General features: G+C 43.8%; 1 pseudogene; it reads right to left on the bottom strand.

The window, feature by feature from the left end:
- Nucleotides 1-1,389: 1,389 nt before the first annotated feature.
- Nucleotides 1,390-5,495, bottom strand: LOC119343246 (annotated as a pseudogene).
- Between the last annotated feature and the right edge of the window lie 56 nt (nt 5,496-5,551).

The following is a 5,551-nucleotide window of genomic DNA, read 5'->3' as shown; positions in this document are numbered from 1 at the left end:
TAGAGCTTAGTACGCAAGATTAACCATGCAGTTACAACAACTTGGGTTTATACCATCTAAAGCAGATACCTCTTTGTTCTTTTACAATAAAGGCAATATCACCATATTTGTGCTTGTTTATATTGATGATATAATTGTTGCTAGTTCAAGCTCAGATGCCACTACTTGTCTGCTTAAGGATCTGAAACTGGAGTTTGCTCTTAAGGATCTAGGTGATCTTCACTACTTCCTTGGTATAGAGGTTAAACAGGTAAAGGATGGCATACTTCTCACACATGACAAATATACAACTGATATTCCCAAGAGAGTGGGATTGGAACATTGTAAACCTGTGAGTACACCAATCTCAACCTCAAAAAAACTTACGGTTGAAAGTGGAGAAGTACTTGGACCAGAGGATGCAACAAATTACAGGAGTGTTGTAGGTGCTTTACAATATTTGACTCTTACACGTCCTGATATTTCTTATTCTGTGAACAAAGTATGTCAATATTTACATGCACCTAGAACTACTCATTGGACTGCAGTCAAGAGAATTTTGAGGTATCTTAAGTTTTCAGAGGGACTTGGGCTTCATATTACCAGGTCTTCATCCATGCTTGTTACTGCATATTCTGATGCAGACTGGGCAGGTTGTGCTGATGACAGAAGGTCCACAGGTGGTTTTGCTGTGTTTCTGGGAACAAACCTTGTATCATGGAGTGCAAGAAAATAGACTACAGTTTCAAGGTCAAGTACTGAGGTGGAGTACAAAGCATTGGCAAATGCAACAGCTGAAGTAATGTGGATACAAACTTTACTTTATGAGCTTGGGATTAAGGCTCCACAAGCTGCTAGGTTATGATGTGATAACATTGGTGCCACCTACCTCTCAGCTAATCCCGTTTTCCATGCATGTACCAAACACATTGAAGTTAATTTTCACTTTGTCAGAGAAAGGGTAGCTTGAAAGCTAATTGACATTCGGTTCATACCTACGAGAGACCAACTTGCTGATGGCTTCACAAAACCACTCACCATGAGAAGGTTAGATGAGTTCAAATACAATCTCAACCTTGGCAAAGCTTCATGAGGTTTAGATTGAGGGGGGTGTTAGAATTAGTTGTTGTATAGAGATAGAACTCTGTTTAAATTGTAAACATATCATATCTCTTCTTCTGTTTCAACCTCTCCCTATCTTTCTTCTGTAACCGATCGATCTAGTATCGGTCTAAACCTTGTAAGCCACGGCATGTATTCTATATAATGTAATGCGGCCCGAGCAAAGGGTTCTACGCTTCCCATAATAATTTACAATACCACCAAAGTCAGGATACAGGTAGCAGAAGAAGCAAATACCGGACATGCTTCATAGTTGGCATCCGAAAAACTTCCATTGCTCCACGAATATTAAGCTTTGTGGCGAATCTGCACCACTGAGAAAGGGTCCTCAACAGAGTAATCGGTACATGTCTGGAAGCTCCAGGGCATGCCTCCTTCAGGACCTGTGCCCCCGAGAAGCACCATTTTGCAGGAACTACTGGCCATCTTGTTAGAAGCTTGCTGTGCTTTATGAGTCGCCTCATCCATTGAGAATGACATGAAGCTTGGATTAGCCATGGAGACGGACACGGTCCTCAGCACCCTCGCGCTCCGGAAGAAGAACTTGAGGAAGACAACCTCCCCGAGCTCCCCTCGGAATTCTTTGTAAGAGAACACCTTGATGCACGACTTGACATTTTCAGTGGGCTTGACCAGCTTCCAAAAGTTGAGATTCATCCTGGCACTACCAGCTTCATAATCACAATTTTCAGACTACAGGAGAAAAAAGCAATTAAGTCACTCAACAGTTCACCTATTAGGAATCATGCTGAGTATATAATGAAAATTAATAGTTTTCGGTGCCTCATATTAACTGGGAAAGCATTTGAGGAAGGTGGCGGATATTGTGCTCAAGGAAGCCCCAGCCTATGTCGTGACTCGTGAAACACATATTGTACATTATACTACGAGGCATACCTAGATGCTACCCCCTATGGCGTAACAAACAGTAGCTTGATTTCACTGATATGTCGGAGATATGACATGCCAATATTTCCATGTGTAGAGCTAAACAAAGTACCAAGTAGCCTATTAGTACAGAAAAACATCAACTAAGGTTGCCTCATTATTACAGTTCATGCATAACAAATTAAGAACTGAAGCTACAGATTCGAGCTGCAGTGTAGCTCTCCTAACACATGCACACTTCTACAAATATATTCTTCAAGAAGAATTTTCAGATATAAGTCATTACACCTTCTTTGTAATTAGTTAATCAGACATAAATGCCTGATACGGTGCAGCATAGAAGTAAAGCATCAATATATATGGCATGCTACACAGGCCCCTCCAGCAAATTGTAGACAGAAATTTGCAATCCCAGAATTCATAACAAATGTCATAACTAACTGAAATTAACATGCAATGCAACCCGCAGAATTATGATTTTGTACTTTAGTCTCTATGTAGTATGTGTAGAGAAGACCTGATAGCTAAGAATAAATAGAAGCTTGACAAAAACCTTGTAATTAGTTAATCAGACATAACTCATGACATGATACGTTCACTAGTAGAAAAAGGGTCAAACGTGAAGCACATTAGTGCCGGTTTGTAAAAAACCCGGCACTAATGTGACCATTAGTGCCGGTTCGAATGGCTATGCATTAGTGCCGGTTCGTAATGAACCTAATGAACCTTTAGTACCGGTTCGTGCCACGAACCGGTACTAAAGGGGTGGTGGCAGGCTGGCGTCAGGCCAGGGCCCCACGAGCCCCTTTAGTGACGGTTTGTGACACAAACCGGTACTAAAGGTCTAACCTATAGTACCGGTTTGTGTCACCAAACGGCACTAAAGAGTCTTATCCTATAGTCCTGGTTGAAGACACAAACCGGCACTATAGGGCAATTTTCAAACTCTACCCCCCCTGTATCGCCATTTCAGTTTGAAAAAAATCAAAAGAAAATGATAAAACTTCAAAAAATAAAATCCTTCGAGAGGTAGTTATATTACTACATCTACTAGTTAGGAAAATTTGAAAACTTAAATTTGGACATGTTTTGCAAAAAGTGTAGGGAAAATGTAAAACGGCTATAACTTTTGCATACGACGTCGGAAAAAAACGTATAATATATCAAAAAATTCAGCACGAAAATCCGCATCCGATGGAGACCACCTACGTCATGTTTGCAATTTTTTAGAATCCTCAAATTCCAAAAGGAAATAAAAGATATGGTCAAATTTCAGTTTTTTTTAAAAAAATGGTTAAATCTGGTCAAACTACTTATTCAAGAAGTATTAATGTTACTACATAATTATTCAAGAATATTAGTGTTACTAAATAATTATTTCAATTTTTTGAATTTTGGTCAAATCTGGTCAAACTGTGGTCAAACTATGGTCAAACTTATTCAAGAAATATTAGTGTTACTAAATAATTACTGTTTTTTAGAATAATAGTTTCAAACTCAAACAGTGAAATGTGTGACTTAATGCTCAACCTAAACTCCTGAGGGTTAATAAGATTGACATCTTACTATTGTCAGGAAAACAACAAGTGCAGACTTGGAAATGAAGGAGAATAGAACCCGAAAGTTAAGCGTGCTCGGGCTGGAGTAGTGAGAGGGATGGGTGACCGGTCGGGATGTTAGATGATTTGGAATGAGTGATCCACACTTGAGAAGTTAAGAAAGGTGATTAGAGACTAAATCACCAAATAATTCAGAAAAATTAAAAATTGAAAAAAAAATAATCAAAAAAATTTCCAAAATTTTCAAAAAAAACCTTTAGTACCGGTTGGTAACACCAACCGGTACTAAAGGTCCCCCCAACCGGTTTTAAAGCTCCGTTTGCTACTAGTGGTTCTAGTAGCAAAGAACTAACATGGCATTGTGGTAATATCACACAGATCACCTGCAAACTGTAGTCTGGCACTGCATGTCAGTTGCAAAATTCACAGCTGAAATCGCTATGTAGTATGTGACGTGGTTTAGAGTAATATGATAAACCACATGGACCTCCAAAAAACTGTAGGTGGCAATGTGTTTGGTTTATCATGTGTAAATTCTGAAGTCAGAAACGGGCCCCACATGCCACTTACAACATCAAAAGCACAAATATTGCCAAGTTGTATGATATATGACCATGGTGAGAGACGCTATAACAAGAGGTAAATAAGCAAAGCAATCGACATTGGGAGAACTGCATAATAGTACATTATCTGCAATTAATCAATCAGAAGCTGAAAACACATGATCTGCTGCCGCAAACATTCTACACATAAGACATACTGGAAACCGGTACGAATGTAAGCAAAACATGAAATGAAAAAAACTACCATAATGTGCAGTGCCTCCAAATTGGGAAATCAGCTGAGGAAGGAGATAACCATCTTGGAATCGGTGTGGCTTCTGAAACGCACATTTAGACTCAGGAACTTGACGCTGGTGGCCATGGCGCTTGGCTCGCATTTATCCCGGCCTGGAATGAACCCCATTGAACAAAAAAATTACACATTTAGTATTGTACCTCCAACAATTGGACGATGTTTTGCTAACTGAAGAAACTGTTAGACCGCGGACGGGAGATGTACACACCATGACGATGTTGTCTCGCATCTCCAGGAACCAGGATGGTGTTCCCTGGCTGCAAGATTCCTCGTGCAGCTTGGGAGCATCGCCAATCCTGACCTTGGTGCACAAGCCGCCGGCATTGCCTCGGGACCCCTCCAGGATGAGCCGCTCGAGGCGAGGAGCCTTCACCACGGCGATGTCCTCCGGAACAGAGCTGCAAATTTGGACGCACCGGAGGCTCTGGCTGATGAAGCGAAGGCGCAGCCCCTTGTTGCATCCATGGATATTGAGGCCTGAGGGTCTCCAAGATGGGGCTCTCGGCGACGACAAAGTCGATGTCCCCGTCCTCCATGACTACGCTGCAGATGCCAAGCTCACGGAGGTGGTGGAAGGAGGTGCGGGGTAGTAACCTTGCCACGTCCTCGAACTTCCAGAGGCCGATGTAGAGGCAGCCGATGCTGGCGATGCCAAAGAGCACGGCCCGGAGGGGCACGTCGAGCGGCCACGGGCGGTTGACGAGGGCGAGCTCCTGGACGCCCTTGGTGGCCAGGAGCTGGAGCCAGCGCGCGAGCTGGGCCTGGTAGGCGCTCATGTGGCTGCTGGTGAGACGGGCGTAGGGGATGGGTCCCGTGTGCGCTTCGAGGATGGTGGAGATGGCGGTGACGATGGCCGCCGAGTCGGCGGCGTGGGGGAAAGCTGACGCCTTGGGGCGGAGGTGGGCGTTGTTCAAGATGATGTCCGTCGGAGGCGGGCAGGTCGGGGATGAGCTCGGTGTTGATGTTGCTGAGTAGCTCCTCCGTGGATCGGTCCACCTCACGCGGGTCACGGCCCCTGCCCCGCAGATCGGCCTCCGTCGCGGGGTCCACGTTGGTGAACGGCGGCTGCCGGGGACCAGCCAGGTTTGGGTATTTGGGGGTGGAGAGTGAAGCGGAGAGTGGAGTGGGTCTGTGACCGAGGAGGC

The sequence above is a fragment of the Triticum dicoccoides genome, unplaced genomic scaffold (genome assembly GCF_002162155.2).
Source record: "Triticum dicoccoides isolate Atlit2015 ecotype Zavitan unplaced genomic scaffold, WEW_v2.0 scaffold121013, whole genome shotgun sequence".
Classification (NCBI taxonomy): Eukaryota; Viridiplantae; Streptophyta; class Magnoliopsida; order Poales; family Poaceae; genus Triticum; species Triticum dicoccoides.
Note: the sequence above shows the minus strand (reverse complement) of the source record. Positions and strands in the feature narration are given on the sequence as shown.